The 19047-nt window shown below is 40.9% G+C and overlaps 1 long non-coding RNA gene across 1 annotated transcript in view; it reads right to left on the reverse strand.

The window, feature by feature from the left end:
* Nucleotides 1-4825: 4825 nt before the first annotated feature.
* Nucleotides 4826-19047, reverse strand: part of LOC136152892 (uncharacterized) — a 36557-nt gene continuing 22335 nt past the window's right edge. The window contains exon 3 of the long non-coding RNA XR_010660283.1: nucleotides 4826-4930. This is a non-coding gene — a long non-coding RNA (uncharacterized lncRNA). The remainder of the gene's footprint in view (nucleotides 4931-19047) is intronic.

Consider the following 19047-nt stretch of genomic DNA (forward strand, 5'->3'; position numbering starts at 1 on the left):
AAACATACAAAGGCGGGAATAGTTTTATTTCAAACTTTGCTTAGATGTTAGTATGTCACAAACTGCCCTCCAAGACGCGCTCTTAGAGTCAGTGACCGTCAATAAAGCCTGAAAACGCTGAAAGTGAACGTTAATAACCTTTTGTAGCCTATCCTCCAGAAGGCTTTAGCAAAGAGCACGGAGTCCCACCTGAACACCCGCTGTTGGCGGCCAGCGAACAGGATCCCGAGCTGGGCGCCCCCATCACCGGCGCGCATCCGGGAGCAGAGACCTCTTCACACCCGCGGACCCAACGCGCCCGACGCGCACCCCGCGGCCCCGACTTCGGGCTCCTCGGAGGCACCTCCCCTTCCCGAACCCGCGAGCCCGCGGCGACCGGGTCCAGGCGGCGCCCACAGACCCAGAGGCCGCCCCCCGCGGTCGAGGGGCGCCGAGTTAGGGAGGGCTGCGAGCGCGCGGGGCGCCCACAGTTCCACGACCGTCTTGGGCCCCGGCCCGGGGTCCTCACCCTGCGGCCGGTGGCGGCGACCCCGGACCCGAGGACCCAGCGAGGCTCGCGCTCCCCGAGGCTGGAGGAGTCGGGGGCCGCTGGCCGTTGGGCAGGCGGGGGCGCGCGGTGAGGGGCTGCGGATAGAGCTGCACTTACTCGTGTCTGCGCTGCTCCCCGGTCCGGGGCCTTTCGCAGTGGGGACCGACCCAGTCTCCACCTTCCCTCCCCTCAGGAGCGGTCCGGGAGCTCTGGCGTCCCTGTGCCTCCGCCCACTCGCCTGTGGCCGCTCGCGCCTGCGCACTCGCACCTGCAGCCTCTCGCGCCTGCGCACTCGCTCCAGGCCCAGTGGGGGCGGGGAGGGGCGTTTGTCAGCCCCAGGACTCCTGGCTGGAAAATCCTGACTTTACATTTCCTTAGAGTGTTGGACTTGATATCAGTTGTTTAAAAAAATAAATGTCAAGTTTTCTTATCCTAATCATCATTTCATGACTATAGATTCTGTCTTTGTAAGATTTAAGAATAATAATTTCTACTTGGTCAACTGAGTCAGATAATAGGTACCAAACTTATCTATTGCTTCTATAAATTTTCAGTCAATACGTTTTAGCCTGTGAAGTTTTATTTAGTGTGTGTGTGTGTGTGTGTGTGTGTGTGTGTGTGTTACTACTAATCAGCCTCGGCAGGGGCAGAGTCTTGAGATGAAGGGAGAGTTAGGATCTCCTAGGCTAGCGCTGTCTCCCTGCCACGTAGTTTGCCGTGGGAACTAGAGGTCCTGAGACCCCAGGATATTTTGGCAATGTGGAGCAGATTCTCTGCGTGTGCACACAAGTACACACTGACATACGTCAGAGGAAGGGAGCATAGGCAGTGGGGTCAGGGGAGGGGTGGACCTTGGGGTGGCAACGGTGACAGAAACATGCGTCATTTCTCCTGGACTGAGGCAAAGACCACCTTGTTGGACCTCGTATGGAATCAAGGTCAGGACATCTGCACTGGCTGTGGTGAGGAGTCCTGAGAAGCGAATGAGACACCCCCCGGCTGAAGTGGACAAGAGGAGGCTGAGGGTCCTCTTCAAGGTCCCTCTCAAAGCCCCTGCTTCCTGTGGATCCTCTCACATTCCCTCCTGGGGCCCACGGAATGCTGGTGTCCTGAAGTCTCTCAGAGGTAGGGTCTGTGCTGTGCTTTCCCTGCTGGGTGTGCAGTATGAGAGGTTCCCATCAAAGGGGTCATGTGTCCAGTGCGGGGGCGAGGAGAGTGGCCCTTGCACTCCTACACATTCCCCTGCCCCTGACCTGGCCTATACCTCCTCCTACTAGCATCCGAGCTTCTCAGTGGAGGAATGGAGCCTCTGATCTATTCACTTACCAGCTGTGCCCTGAGCATTCAGTGGGGGCTGTGATGAAAAGAAGCACCAGGGTCACAGGCTGGAGGGGGAAGTGGAGAAACACAGGCCCTCGTCTATCAGATCTAGTCCGTTAAATCTATTTCTCACTTCCACTGTATAATCATTAGGGATTTGATTTAGGTCATACTTGAATGGTCTAGTCGTTTTCTGTACTTTATTCAATTTCAGCCTGAATTTGGCAATAAGGAGTTCATCATCTGAGCCACAGTCAGCTCCCGGTCTTGTTCTTGCTGACTGTATAGAGCTTCTCTATCTTTGGCTGCAAAGAATATAATCAGTCTGATTTCAATGTTGACCACCTGGTGATGTCCATTTGTAAAGTCTTCTCTTATGTTTTTGGAAGAGGGTGTTTTCTATGACCAGTGCATTCTCTTGGCAGAACTCTATTAGCCTTTGCCCTGCTTCATTCTGTACTCCAAGGCCAAGTTTGTCTGTTATTCCAGGTGTTTCTTGACTTGCTGCTTTTGCATTCCAGTCCCCTATAATGAAAAGGACATCCTTCTGGGTGTTAGTCCTGGAAGGTCTTGTAGGTCTTCATAGAAGCGTTCAAGTTTCTTCTGTTCTTCTGCTGAAGAAACTCTTCAAGTTCAGTTTCTTCAGCATTACGGTTTGGGGCATAGACTTGGATTACCGTGATATTGAATGGTTTGCCTTGGAAACAAACAGAGGCCATTCTGTTGTTTTTTGAGATTGCATCCAAGTACTGCATTTCAGACTCTTTTGTTGACTATGATGGCTACTACATTTCTTCTAAGGGATCCTTGCTCACAGTAGCAGTTATAATGATCATCTGAGTGACATTCACCCATTCCAGTCCATTTTAATTTGCTGATTCCTAAAATGTCGACGTTCACTCTTGCCATCTCCTGCTTGGCCACTTCCAATTTTTCTTGATTCATGGACCTAACATTCCAGGTTCCTATGCAATATTGCTCTTACAGCACCAGACCTTTCTTTCATCACCAGTCACATCCACAACTGGCTATTGTTTTTGCTTTGGCTCTGTCTCTTCATTCTTTCTGGAGTTATTTCTCCACTGATCTCCAGTAGCATATCGGACACCTACCGAATGGGGAGTTCGTCTTTCAGCGCCCTATTTTTTGCCTTTTCATTCTGTTCATGGGGTTCTCAAGACAAGAATACTGAAGTGGTTTGCCATTCTCTTCTCCAGTGGACCACATTCTGTCAGACCTCTTCACCATGACTCGTCCATCTTGGGTGATCCTACTTGGCACGGTGTATAGTTTCATTAAGTTAGACAAGAGTGTGGTCCACGTGGTTAGAGGAACCATGTGATTAGACCTGGTTCATGTGGTTAGATGCACCAGTCTTACTGGGGTAGGCTTATAATCCATGTTTATAATTCTAAATTAGGTGAAGGATACTGGTTGTTGTTTTTTTTTCCCTCACAACATTGATTATACCTATCATATAATTGTTACTATTCCTAGGTGAAGGAGGCCATAATTTTTCCTCATGATGTTGATCATATCTATCATTTTTCCTCATGACATTGATTATACCTATCATTCCTCATGACATTGATTATACCTGTTATAGACTTCTTATATCTATGCCTACCTAAATTAAGTGTTACCATTTGTTTAATACCTGTTTCTCTTACTTGTTAAAGATATGGTCATGTCCATTTCATCTTTACATTTTCTAAAACATTTCCAGACATTATATTAATGTCTATCAATGGGGAAATCAATACATATTTCTTGACTATTACATTGATATATCTTGTTTGTCAAACATTTTAGGCAAAATTCATAGTACCAAGAGTAAATTTTTCTTCCTTAAAATTATTTTACAAAGATCATTTACTTATGTAGATCAAATTCACATTTCTCAACCGTGTACCCTGCCTACATAATCTTAACATGCTATTAAAATGTGTACTATCCACGAGATTTTTCTAGTGTTCCTTGGTCCTTTTAAGATGGTGCTCTTGATGTGCACGGGAAAGTATGTAAGTGACTCATTTGAAATGGAGCCCTTTTCAAAGAGCCAGGATTCATTGGATATATCTTATAAAAGCTCCACCCTTACCGGGGTCTAACAGCTTTTGTAAGCCTGTTTCTGATGCTCCTGCTTAAACATTTTCAGCATTCAAAATGCTTTAAACTGTCATCATTTTTTTTACACATTGACACTTATTTTACTGTGCGACTTTTAACTTCTTGGCTTTTACCTCCCTTCTATCAACTTTGTTTGAACTGTCCACTGACATGGCATAGAGGGACTCCTCATAGAATTTAACTTAACCCTGACCTAACCTCAGTCCAAAAGTTGTTTCAAGTGACATCATCCACCTTTAATTAAGTCCCATCATTCTTCTCCCATGAATTGGCTCCTGTGACACTGCAGGCAGGCATGGTTAGCATCCCTCCATTCTGCCTGGGCATTGGATTGGCCGCATGCGATGTTAGCTTTAGTTCAGACGCCTTTTAAACTTCATTTTGCAACATGGGGAGTCGCTTTAATTTTTTTACACCCCTTAATGTATGTTCCCAGTGTAGTTCAGTGAGAATGACTTCTTGATTTCTCCCCCTTTTTCAAAAAGAGAGTGCAATTCCACCTTAAATTTAAAACATGTTAAAGTATAATAAGTATAATAAATATAAAAATGTTCACAAGTGGGGCTTGATCAAGACAGGGAATTTTTCTTTTCCTGTGGTTTTTCCACAATTATAAGAACAATGTTGTTTTATGAGCTCAAATTCTTGAGAGCATAAAGACCGAGGATGAAGTAGTAATTGCCAACTAGGAAGTGCCAGATTAAAAGCATCTGAGAGGTTCCAAAGTGCCTCAGTGTATAAAATAACAATGAACTCTGGGATTAGAGGAAAAGAGGAAGCTGCTGAAATTATGTTCCTTTAATTCTGCCTTCGAAACAGCTATCATGTTGAATCAGTAATATCATGTTTCTTTTTCAGTCTTTAGAGGAATATGACATTTTTTTCCCTAATACCCTTCAGATGGTATACCAGAGAGGTTCATCCAACAGAAATGATCGATGAGCTTTTAATCTGAAAAAAAAAAAAAAAAAAAAAACCAACAAAAAAAGTCATGATCCTTGGTGGTGAAGAAATTCATCAAAAGCTCCACAGTTCTGTAAAAGTACAAGTCTTTCTACAAAGAGTGAAGCCAGAAGGGAGCCCCGCAGAGGGTGGGAAAATCATATTGATAAGTGTGTTCATGTTTATTTCTTCCTTACTGAACTTCTAGACCAATTTTGGAAGGTCCTAGATCTACTTTAGCTAAGGAATTCCTTTTGAATGTCAGGGCAAGCCTAAAGTTGGGCTTCTGGCAATTCTGCCAACAGTGACCACTAGTTCTTTGTACTAAAGTTTATATCAGAGCTATAATTTAAAATAACTGCTATTTCACCCATAGCCTATTCTTATGACAATCAATAATGTCTCCAAGATTATCAGATGTCCTTTGGGGAACAAAATTGCCTAATGAAAATGTGTAATGTCAACCTTTTTTCTTGTCGATATCCTTATGTCTGTTTACCCATTGTCCATCTGTCACAGACACCCTGAGACACACCAATCCTGAACACTCAACATTTTATCTTCTTTATTCCCATTGCTGGGTTTCTGAGTGATGCTTAAAAAAACAATCACACAATGGTTTCAACATTTATCGCTGCCTAGCCAAGTGTCCTTGTTTCTTTACTCTTCACTCTTCAATTCTCTATAGCATCTGTTGAAATAGTTACCCACTCTTATTATGATTCCATTTCGTCCCTCATCACCCACCTTCTAATTCACGGAGAAAATCAAAGCATCAGAAGATAAGTCTCTCAAATTTCTGTCCTGGAACCTAAGAGCATATCTGCCTGACATTTCCTCTTTTTATATTATTAAAGAAGGACTCTTCTGCCTGTCCATTGATAGCTTCTGTCTATGCCATCTCCAGCCCTTCTCAGGACCCTTACTCTATGAATTATATAGTTAACAACATTTATGAAGTTTCAAACATGTCAGCATAACACAGTTTCTTTTTCCAGTTATTTATTTACTCTTTCCTGTCTCTTAATAGCTTATATACTTTCAAAAATTAAATTTGTATCACCCCTTCAGTGCCATCCAATCATTCCTCACAGAGTCTGAACACATTTTGTGTTCCTACGAACATCTTTAGCCAATATCTTCTTATTTATTATACTTCGTAACAATATTTTTCCTCTGTTAAATTGCTTAAAATAATATTTGACATTCCTGCTCATCTTAAAGTTTTCTCCTTTTTGTAACACTACAGATTCCTTTGATTAGATTCTAGTCCTATGGATATTCTCTCTTGGGATCCTTGCAATGGTCTTCGTCTCGTACAAGTTCATGTTCCTCAGGACTGTCTTCACAGTGCCTCAGCTCATTACTTTCATCTTTTGTATTATTTTAGCTGCCTTCTCATTTTTAATCCCACAGGTCTACCTTGATTCACGCAGTTTTGAATGAGTTCTGTAGGTTGTCTAGCTCAGACTAACATTTTTGTTAGTTCCTAGAATTTGATTACTTGTTGTAACCCTCCCCCACCCTTTTTATTGTATTCTGCCATCTTTTTACCTCAGCTTTTTCTTTCTCTTTCTTTGCCAACAAGTAAATATTTTCATCTTTCTGCAAGGTTAGGGCCCTCTACGCAAGGAATAAATGGAACAAAAGTTAATAAACAAGCCATGGAAGTTAAAGATGTGTGAAAATACATAGTTTTGATTACCACCTCCTATATAGTCTTATAAACCTGTCCATAGTTCTTTCAGGCATTCTAGTGAGAAATCTAGAAAGCTTTTGTTGTTCATCAATGAGTTGTGTCCGATGCTTTGTGACCTCTCAGACAGTAACAAGCCAGCCTTCCCTGTCCTTCACCATCTCCCAGAACTTGCTCAAACTCATGTCCATTGAGTCAGTGATGTCATCCAACCGTCTCATCCTCTGTTGTCACCTGCTCCTCCTGCCTTCAGCTTTCCCAGCATCAGGGTCTTTTCCAGTGAGTCAGCTCTTCACATCAGGTGGCCAAAGTACTGTAGCTTCAGCTTCAGTATCAGATCTTCCAATGAATATTCAGGACTGATTTCCTTTAGGACTGATTGGTTGGATATCCTTGCTGTCCAAATGACTCTCAAGAGTCTTCTCGAACACCAAAGTTCAAAAGCATCACATCTTTGACACTCAGCCTTCTTTATTGTCCAACTCTCACATCCAAACATGACTACTGGAAAAATCACAGCTTTGACGAGACAGACTTTCGTTGGCAAAGTAATGTTTCTGCATTTTAATAGACCATCTAGGTTGGTCATGGCTTTTCTTCCAAGGAGCAAGCGTCTTTTAATTTCATGGCTGCAGTACCATCTGCAGTGATTTGGGGGCCCAAGAAAAGAAAGTCTGTCACTGTTTCCATTGTTTCCCCATCTACTTGCCATGAAGTGATAGGACTGGATGCTATGATCTTCATTTTTTTGAATGTTGAGGTTTTTTTTTTTTTAATCCATTTATTTTAAATGTTGAGTTTTAAGCCAGTTTTTTCACTTTCCTCTTTCACCTTCGTCAAGAGGCTCTTTAGCTCCTCTTTGCTTTCTGCCATAATGGTAGTGTCATCAGCATATCTGAGGTTATTGATATTTCTCCTGGCAATCTTGATTCCAGCTTGTACTTCATCCAGCCGCCTGACATTTCACATGATGTACTGTGCATATAAGTTAAATAAGCAGGGTGACATTATACAGTCTTGATGTACTCCTTTCTAAATTTGGAACCAGTCCATTGTTCCATGTCTGGTTGTATCTTGCTTCTTGACCTGCATACAGATTTCTCAGGAGGCAGGTAAGGTGGTTTGGTATTCCTATCTCTTAAAACATTTTCCAGTTTGTTGTGATCCACAACTGAAAGGATTTGCATAGTCACTGAAGCAGAAGTAGATGGTTATCTGGAATTCTCTTGCTTTGTCTAAGATTAAGTGGATGTTGGCATTTTGATGTCTGTTTCCTCTGCCTTTTCTAAATACAGCTAAAATATCTGGAAGTTTTGGATTCATGTATTGTTGAAGCCTAGCTTGGAGAATTTTGAACATTATCTTGCTGGCATGTGAAATAAGTGCAATTGTGTGGTAGTTTGAACACCTTGGGGATTGCTTTTCTTTGGGATGGAATGAAAATTGACATTTTCCAGTCCTGTGGCCACTGCTGAGTTTTCCAAATTTGCTGGCATATTGAGTTGAGCACTTGAACAGCCTCATCTTTTAGGATTTGAAATAGATCAGCTGGAATTCCATCACCTCCAGTAGCCTGGTTTGTAGTGATTCTTCCTCAGGCCCACTTGACTTCACACTCCAGGATGTCTGGCTCTAGGTGAGTGATCACACAATTGTGATTATCTGGGTCATTAAGATCTCTTTTGTGTAGTTCTTCTGTATATTCTTGCCATCTACTCTTAATATCTTCTGCTTCTGTTAGATCCATACCATTTCTATCCTTTTTTGTTCTCCTCTTTGCATGAAATATTCCCTTGGTATCTCTAATTTTCATGAAGAGATCCATAGTCTTTCCCATTCAATTGTTTTCCTCTATTTCTTTGCACTGAACACTGAGGAAGGCTTTCTTATTTCTCCTTGCTACTCTGTGGAAATCTGCATTCACCTGGGGATATCTTTCCTTTTCTCCTTTGCCTTTCACTTCTCTTCTTTTCTCAGCTATTTGTAAGGCCACCCCAGACAACCATTTTGTCTTTTTGCATTTCTTTTCTTGGGTATGGTTCCATCTCCTATATAGTCTTACAAACTTCTGTTTATAGTTCTTCAGGCACTCTCTCTCTCTCAGATCTAATCCCTTAAATTTATTTGTCGCTTCTACTGTATAATCGTAAGGGATTTGACTTAGGTCATACCTGAATGCTCTAGTGGTTTTCCTACTTTCTTCAATTTCAGTCTGAATTTGGCAATAAGGAGTTCATGGTCTGAGCCACAGTCAGCTCCTGGTCTTATTTTTGCTGACTGTATAGAGCTTCTCCATCTTTGGATGGAAAGAATATAATCAATTGGATTTCGGTATTGACCATCTGGTGACCTCCACATATAGATTCATCTCTTGTGTGGTTGGAAGAGGGTGTTTGTTATGACCAGTACATTCTCTTGACAAAACTTTGTTAGCCTGGTTCATTTTGTACTCTAAGCCAAACTTGCCTGTTACTCCAGGTATCTCTTGACTTCCTACTTTTGTATTTCAGTTCCCTGTGATGAAAAGGATATCTTTTTTTTTTTTTTTTTTTGGTGTTAGTTCTAGAAAGTCTTGTAGGTCTTCATAGAACTGTTCAACTTCAGCTTCTTTGGCATTAGTGGTTGGGGCACAGACTTGGATTACTGTGATATTGAATGGTTTGCATTGGAAACAAAGAGGGGTCATTCTGTCATTTTTTAGATCACCTCCAAGACCTGCATTTTGGACTCTTTTGTTGACTGTGAGGGCTACTCCGTTTCTACTAAGGGAGTCTTGCCCACAGTACTAGATACAATGGTCATCTGAGTTAATTTCACCCATTCCAGGCCATTTTCGTTTACTGAATCCTAAAATTTCACTGTTCTCTCTTGCCATCTCCTGTTTGACCACTTCCAATTTACCTGGATGTGTGGACCTAACATTCCAGGTTTCTGTTGCAATATTGTTCTTTACAGCATCAGAATTTACTTTCACCACCAGACACATCCACACCTGGCTGTTTCCACTTTGGCTCATCCTCTTTATTCCTTCTGGGGCTATTACTCCGCTCTTCTCCAGTAGCATATTGGGCGCCGAGCAAAATGGGGAGTTCATCTTTCAGTGTCATAGTTTTGGCTTTTCATGTTGTTCATGCGGTTCTCAACGCAACAGTCTTCAGTGGCTTTCCGTTCCTTCAGTGGACCACGTTTTGTCAGAACTCTTCACCATGACCCGTCCATCTTGGGTGCCCTACACTGCATGGCTAATAGTTTCATTGATTTAGACAAGGCTGTGATTCATGTAATCAGTTTGGTTAGTTTTCTGTGATTGTGCTTTCCATAAAGAGAACTTTACCTCCCCAAACTATATATTTACATTCCAAAAGGGAAGGAAACCTGGAACCTTGGGTGTATACCAGGATATATAAACCTGGAGACTTACAGTTCATCTAGAGACCACTACTTACTTCCCACAAGGGAACTTCCCTTTCTCTACCCTAGGAGAATTTGTTTGCATAAGGGAAAATCATTTCTCTTCTCAGGAAGGAAGGATGTTAACTGGACAGCATGTGTATTGAATTCCTGATTCTTAATTTCATGACTTTTCTCCTGTTATATGACACCCAAACATGCCAGCTTGTCCATATAGCATCACCCCAGAAGAAGGTAGAAACTGTTGTGTAGTGAACTGATACAAGTATTACTGTCAGTAATAACAATCTGTCTTGATCCAGAAACCTCATGTTTGAATTGATGGTAACATAAACAAATATAGACATTAAAAACTTAATCGTCTTTTCCTTCTTTTTCATGAAAATCATGCCATTTTATTTACTACAGGGATAGTGAATAATTTTATTATCATTTCTTTTGTTTTTTTCTGGTATCGTTCTTCAAACACATAGAAAAGGGACATTTGAATCAGGGCAAACTTGAGTGCTCATGGGTTCCAGCTATATGTCAGGTTCCCCCTGGTTACTCTGAGAGCTGAAAAGAATAAATTTCTGCCACTTGTAGTCTGCGTGCCACATCTAGATGAGTGCCAGCACACTGGCTGTAATCTTGGCTATAGACACTCATCTCGAATCGTATTTATTTTCCCTTGTCGTATGGAAATTTCATAGCTCACGTCTTTGTTGTTATTGTCATTTTTCTTTGTGACACCAGATTCTTGAAGCAATCCATCCAGACCAAATGCTTTCCCATGGACAGAGTTATGTGTGTTCTCAGTCTGCTGTCTCCTGCCACAACTACAGTGCAGCCCTTGTTGATACATCCCTCAAAATGTATTGTACCAGTAGTGGCCACCGCTTTCCCCTTGAGTTTCTTCCTTTCTCCCTTCAGTCATTTCTACTTTGTTTCTTGTGTGTGTGTCCATGTCCATCTGTCTCTCTTTCTTGGGCAGAAAGTCAGAGCATCAAAGATCAGAGGAGAAGCATTAAACTTTAAGACAGGCATAGACAGCATTCTTCCCCCCTCAAGAAACTGACCATCACATGAAAGGATGACTTTCCTGTATTTTAGGAGAAATAGACTGAATGGTTCTAAACGAGGAAGAGAAAGTGAAGAGGAACATGGTAATTTTCCTGCTTTGATTAGTTTTTAAGCATTAGTAGACAAAAAACACAGAGAAGGGATGGGGATGTAGCTCTTCAAACATTCTTTTATTCCAGTAAAATTATTCTATGAGTAGTTCCCTTATTTATTCTCTTCAAAACTACTTGACTGGAAGAATTCACATGGACCACCATCCCACCAATGTGGAGCTCCAGGTTCTTAACATCTCAGTGTTTCAAATAATCTAAATGTGGGATATATTTTGGCATGTTGTTTTTCCAACTACTTTGAAGCATAAATATTTCTAGTTGACATTCTACTATGCCTAAAATTAAATGTAAACTGATTTTATGCTCTGTAGGAAGGGTCTTGGAGGGTCTTAAAGAATTTTAATTTGTCACAATTTGTTTTGAAAGAATCCAAAATTGTACTTGAGTTATATCCCAATTTTCCAAGTATTGAATGAAGTATTTTAAAATCAAAATGCAGTCTTATTATTTTAAAATGTGTCCTCATCAAATTAAGAATAGATAATTTAATGATTCTGCTTAGTGTTGGTGGGGAATACGTGTAACTCTATGGCTGATTCATATCAATGTATGACAAAACCCACTGAAATGTTCTGAAGTAATTAGCCTCCAACTAATAAAAAAAAAAAACATTTAATTTTTTTGAATTACTTCAATATTAGAATTGGGGAGGACAATCTGTTAACAAAGAAAAAGAAGTTGTAATTATTTTATAGTGAGCATTTTTTCAGGTATATTTATTAAATTACTACTCTGAGAAAGGCAGTATGCTAGCTCTTCTGGTATATCAAAATGAATATATAAGTCAAAAGGGAAATATGGGCTTCTCAGATGACTGAGTGGTAAAAAATCTGCCTGCCAATGCAGGAGATTCAGGAGATGCAGATTCGATGCTTGGGTCAGGAATATTCCCTGGAGAAAGGAATGATTATTCCCCTGAGTATTCTTGTCTGGAAAATCCCGTAGACAGAGGAGACTGGTGAGATACAGTCCACGGGGTCACAAAGAGTCGGACTAGACTGAGCACACATGTATGCAAAAGAGAAATATAATCTCAAATTATTTGTTGAAAAACTACTTTGTGTGTGTTGTTACTTAATCTTAAGTTTATTTGAAGAAACTAAATATACACAAAGAATTCATATCCATTTAAATTCACATAGGGGATTCCATGGCAGGATTTTGGCTGCTTTAAAATCAGGTCATGGTGGAGAATTCTGACAAAACGTGGCCCACTGGAGAAGAGAATAGCAAACCACTTCAGTATTCTTGCCTTGAGAACCCCATGAACAGTATGAAAAGGCAAAAAGATAGGACACTGAAAGATGAACTCCCCAAGTTGGTAGACGCCCAGTATGCTACTAGAGATCAGTGGAGAAATAACTCCAGAAGAATGAAGAGATGGAGCCACAGCAAAAACAACACCCAGTTGCCAATGTGACTCATGATGGAAGTCAAGTCCGATGCTGTGAAGGGTAATGCTGCATAGGAACCTGGAATGTTAGGTCCACGAATCAAGGCAAATTGGAAGTGGTCAAACAGGAGATGGCAAGAGTGAACACTGACATTTTAGGAATCAGTGAACTAAAACAGACTGGAATGGGGTAATTTAACTCAGATGACAATTATACCTACTACTGTGGGCAAGAATCCCTTAGAAGAAATGGAGTAGCCATCACAGTCAACAAGAAAGTCCAAAATGCAGGACTTGGATGTAATCTCAAAAACAACAAAATGATTTTGTTCCTTTCCAAGGCAAACCATTCAGTATCATGGTAATCCAAGTCTACGCCCCAACCAGTAATGCTGAAGAAGTTGAAGTTAAACAATTCTATGAAAACCTACAAGACTTTCAGGAACTAATACCCAAAAAAGATGTCCTTTTAATTATAGGGGACTGGAGTGCAAAAGTAGGAAGTCAAGAGATATCTAGAGTAACAGACAAGTTCGGCTTGGGTGTACAAAATGAAGCAGGCTAGTGGAGTTTTGTCAAGCGAACACACTGGTCATAACAAACACCCTCTTCCAACAAGACAAGAGGAGAGTCTACACATGGACATCACCAGGTGGTCAAAACTGAAATCAGACTGATTACATTCTTTGCAGCCAGAGATGGAGAAGCTCTCGTTAGCAAAAACAAGACCCGCAGCTTACTGTGGCTCAGATCATGAACTACTTAATTCCAAATTCAGACTTAAATTAAAGAAAGTAGGGAAAACCTCTAGAACATTCAGGTATGACCTAAATCAAATCCCTTAAAATTATACATTGGAAGTGAGAAATAGATGCAAGGAATTAGATCTGATAGACAAGAGTACCTGAAGAACTATGGATGGAGGTTCTTGACATTGTACAGGAGGCAGGGATCAAGTACTTCCCCAAGGAAAAGAAATGCAAAAAGCAAAATGGTTGTCTGAGGAGGCCTTACAAATAGCTGTGAAAAGAAGAGATGCAAAAGGCAAAGGAGAAAAGGAAAGATATCCCCATTTGAATGCAGAGTTCCAAAGAATAGCAAGGAGAGATAAGAAAGCCTTCTTCAGTGATCAGTGCAAAGAAATAGAGGAAAACAATTGAATGGGAAAGACTATAGGTCTCTTCAAGAAAATGAGAGCTACCAAGGGAGTGTTTTGTGCAAAGATGGACAAAATAAAGGACAAAAATTCCATGGACCTGCAGACACAGAAGATATTAATAAGAGGTGTCAACAATAGCCAGAAGGGCTATACAAAAACAGCTCCATGACCCAGATAATCAGAATGGTGTGATCACTCACCTAGGGCCAGACATCCTGGGGTGTGATGTGAAGTGGGCCTTAGGAAGCGTCATTATGAACAAAGCTAGTGGAGGTGATGGAATTCCAGTTGAGCTATTTCAAATCCTAAAAGATGATGCTGTGAAAGTGCTGCACTCAGTATGCCAGCAAATTTGGAAAACTCAGCAGTGGCCACAGGACAGGAAAAGGTTAGTTTTCATTCCAATCCCACAAAATGCTGACAACCACACAACTGCACTCAGCTCCTATGCTAGCAAAGAAATGTTCAAAATTCTCCAAGCCAGGCTTTAACACTACATGAACCTTGAACTTCCAGATGTTCCATCTGGATTTATAAAAGGAACAGGAACCAGGGATCAAATTGCCAATATCTGCTGAATCATTGAAAAAACAAGAGTTCCAGAAAAACATCTATTTCTGCTTTACTGACTGCACCAAAGCCTTTGACTATTTGGATCACAACAAACTGTGGAAAACTCTTAAAGAGATGGGAATACCAGACCACCTGACCTGCCTCCTGAGATGTCTCTATGCAGCTCAGGGAGCAACAGTTAGACCTGGACATGGAACAAAAGACTGGCTCCAAATTGGGAAAGGAGTACATCGAGGCTGTATATAGTCACTCTATTTATTGAACTTATATGCAGAGTACATCATGAGAAACACTGAGCTGGATGAAGCACAAGCTGGAATCAAGATTGCTGGGAGAAATATCAATAACCTCAGATATGCAGACGACACCACACTTATTGCAGAAATTGAAGAAGAACTAAAGAGCCTCTTGATGAAAGTGTAAGAGGAGAGTGAAAATGTTGGTGTAAAACTCAACATTCAGAAAACTGAGATCATGGCATCTGGTCCCATCACTTCATGGCAAATAGTTGGGGAAACAATGGATACAGTGAGAGACTTTATTTTGGGGGGCTCCAAATTCACTGCAGATGGTGATTGCAGCCATGAAATTAAAAGATGCTTACTCCTTGGAAGAAAAGCTATGACCAACCTAATAAGCATATTAAAAAGCAGAGACATTACTTTGCCAACAAAGGTTCGTCTAGTCAAATGTATGGTTTTTCCCAACAGTTCAGTTCAGTTTAATCACTCGGTTATGTCTGACCGACTCTGTGACCCCACGAACCGCAGCACGCCAGGCCTCCCTGTCCATCACCAACTCCCAAGGTCCACCCAAACTCAAGTCCATTGAGTCGATGATGCCATTCAGCCAGCTCATACTCTGTCGTGCCCTTCACCTCCTGCCCTCCATCTTTCCCAACTTCGGGGTCTTCAAATGAGTCAGCTCTTCACATCAGGTGGCCAAAGTACTGGAGTTTCAGCTTCAACATTAGTCCTTCCAATGAAGACTCAGGACTGATTTCCTTTAGGATGGACCTATTGGATCACCTTGCAGTCCAAGGGACTCTCAAGAGCTTTATCTAACACCACAGCTCAAAAGCAGCAATTCTTCTGCTCTCAGCTTTCTTTATAGTCCAACTCTCACATCCATACATGACTACTGGAAAAACCATAGCCTTGACGAGACAGACCTTTGTTGGCAATGTAATGTCTCTGCTTTTTAAATGCTTTCTAGTTTGGTCATAACTTTCTTTCCAAGGAGTAAGCGTCTTTTAATTTCATGGCTGCAGTCACTATCTGCAGTGATTTTGAAGCCCCAAAAATAAAGTCTGACACTGTTTCCACTGTTTCCCCATCTATTTCCCATGAAGTGATGAAACCAGATGCCATGATCTTCATTTTCTGAATGTTGAGCTTTAAGCCAACTTTTTCACTCTCCTCTTTCACTTTCATCAAGAGGCTCTTTAGTTCTTCTTCACTTTCTGCCATAAGGGTGGTGTTATCTGCATATCTGACGTTATTGATGTTTCTCCCGGCAATCTTGATTCCAGCTTGTGCATCATCCAGCCTAGAGTTTCTCATGATGTACTCTGCATATAAGCTGAATGAGCAGAGTGACAATATACAGCCTTGACGTACTCTTTTTCCTATTTGGAACCAGTCTGTTGTTCCATGTCCAGTTCTAGCTGTTGCTTCTTGACCTGCATACAGGTTTCTCAAGAGGCAGGTCAGGTGGTCTGGTATGCCCAACTCCTTCAGAATTTTCCAGTTTATTGTGATCTACACAGTCAAATGTTTGGCATAGTCAATAAATCAGAAATAGGTGTTTTTCTGGAACTCTCTTGCCAGTGGATATTGGCAATTTGATCTCTGGTTCCTCTGCCTTTTCTAAAACCAGCTTGAATATCTGGAAGTTCACAGTTCATGTATTGCTGAAGCCTGGCTTGGAGAATTTTAAACATTACTTTACTAGCATTTGAGATGAGTGCAATTGTGTGGTAGTCTGAGCATTCTTTGGGATTGCCTTTTTTAGGGATTGGAATGAAAACTGACATTTCCAGTCCTGTGGCCACTGCTGAGTTTTCCAAATCTGCTGGCATATCGAGTGCAGCACTTTCACAGCATCATCTTTCAGGATTTGAAATAGCTCAACTGGAATTCCATCACATCCACTAGCTTTTTTCTTAGAGATGCTTCCTAAGGCCCACTTGACTTCTCATTCCAGGATGTCTGGCTCTAGGTGAGTGATCACACCATCATGATTATCTCCATCATGAAGATCTTTTTCGTATAGTTTTTCTGTGTATTCTTGCAACCTCTTCTTAATATCTTCTGCTTCTGTTAGACATATACCATTTCTGTCCTTTACTGTACCCATCTTTGCATGAAAATTTCCCTTGGTATCTCTAATTTTCTTGAAGAGATCTCTAGTCTTTCCCATTCTCTTGTTTTCCTCTATTTCTTTGCACTGATCACTGAAGAACGCTTTCTTATCTCTCCTTGCTTTTCTTGGAACTCTGCATTCACATGGGGATATCTTTCCTTTTCTCCTTCGCTTTTCACTTCTCTTCTTTTCACAGCTATTTGCAAGGCTTCCTCAGACACCCATTTTGCTTTTTTGCATTTCTTTTTCTTGGTGATGGTCTTGATCTCTGTCTCCTGTATAATGTCATGAACCTCTGTCCATAGTTCATCAGGCACTCTGTCTATCAGATCTAGCCCCTTAAATATATTTCTCACTTCCACTGTATAATTGTAAGGGATTTGATTTAGGTCCTACCTGAATGGTCTAGTGGTTTTCCCTACTTTCTTCAATTTAAGTCTGAATTGGGCAATAAGGAGTTCTTCAGTCCTGTCCAACTCTTTGTGACCCCATGGACTGTAACTCCCCAGGCTCCTCTGTCCATGGAATTCTCAAGGCAAAATACTGGAGTGGGTTGCCATTTCCTTCTCAAGGAGATCTTTCTGACCCAGGGATTGAACCCTGGTCTCGTGCATTGCAGGCAGATTCTTTACCATCTGAGCCACCAAGGAAGACCCCTCGAGAAAGAGTGGAGAAAAGGGAGCCCTCCTATACTGTTGATGGGAATGTACATTGGTGCAGACACTGTAGAAAGTAGTAAAAATAAAAATAGTAGTAAAAATAAAATTACCATATGATCCAGCAATCCCACTTCTGGGCATTTACCCAGACAAAACAGTAATTTGAAAAGATCCATGTTCCCCTATGTCCATAGCGGCACTGTTTACAATAGCCAAATCATGGAAAGAACCTAAATGTCTATCAACAGATGAATGGATAAAGAAAGTATGGCAAATACATACAATGGAGTATTTACTTAGCCATCCAAAATGAAATAATGCCATTTGTAGCAACATGGATGAGCCCAGAGATCATCACACTAAGTAAAATAAGTCAGAAAGAGAAAGACAAATACATATGACAACACTTAGATGTGGAATCTGAACTACGACACAAATGAACTTACCTACAAAACGGAAAAGACACACAGATATAGAGAACAAACTGTTGGCCAAGGGAGGGTCAAACTCCCAAAGACTGAGAGTTAATTGGAATTAGTGGGTGCAAGCTAGTATATATAGGATGGATAAACAGTGTCCTACTATATAGCACATGGAACTATATCCAATACCCTGTAATAAGCTATAATGGAAAAAATATGAAAAAGAATATATTGGATAATTGAGCCACTTTCCTATATAGAAGAGAAATTAACATAACATAATAAATCAACTATTCAATATTTTTTAAAAAATCATAACTTTCTAAATTTAAGTTGGCTTCAAAACTTGGCTTGCATGAATATCTTTTTTCTTTTTAATTAAAGCTAATAATTTTTAGAGTTCTTCATTTTTTCTCTCTTGGAACAATCTGAAAGTTCTGTAATTCACTTTAAACTACAGATGATTTTACCTGCTTGTAGCATGTAAACCAATAGTAATAATTCTAATATTCTCTGGTTCATGTGCATAGTTTTCTATTGCTGCTATAACAAATCCCTACAAACTTAGTGGCCTAATGCAAAATTAATATCTTATAATTCTTAAGGTCAGGAGTCAAAAGTCCCTTATGAGATTAAACAGAAGTGTCCAAAAGACTACATTTTTTTTCTGGACTCTATAGAGGGTAATCCATTCCCTTGCCTTTTCCAGATTTTAGAGACTGCCCACATTCCTTGGCACATGGCCCCTTTCTACATCTTTAAATGAGCAAAAGAAAATTGAGCCCTTCTTAAACCACATCATTATGCTCAAAATTCTCCAAGCCAGGCTTCAGCAGTACATGAACCGTGAACTTCCAGATGTTCAAGCTGATTTTAGAAAAGGCAGAGGAACCAGAGATCAAATTGCCAACATCTGCTGGATCACTGAAAAAGCAAGAGAGTTCCAGAAAAACATCTATTTCTGCTTTATTGACTATGCCAAAGCCTTTGACTGTGTGGATCACAATAAACTGTGGAAAATTCTGAAAGAGATGGAAATACCAGACCACCTGACCTGCCTCTTGAGAAACCTATATGCATGTCAGGAAGCAATAGTTAGAACTGGACATGGAACAACAGACTGGTTCCAAATAGGAAAAGGAGTATCTCAAGGCTGTATATTGTCACCCTGCTTATTTAACTTATATGCAGAGTACATCATGAGAAACGCTGGGCTGGAAGAAGCACAAGCTGGAATCAACGTTGCCGGGAGAAATACCAATAACGTCAGATAT

This window comes from Muntiacus reevesi, chromosome 22, assembly GCF_963930625.1.
Source record: "Muntiacus reevesi chromosome 22, mMunRee1.1, whole genome shotgun sequence".
Taxonomy (NCBI): domain Eukaryota; kingdom Metazoa; phylum Chordata; class Mammalia; order Artiodactyla; family Cervidae; genus Muntiacus; species Muntiacus reevesi.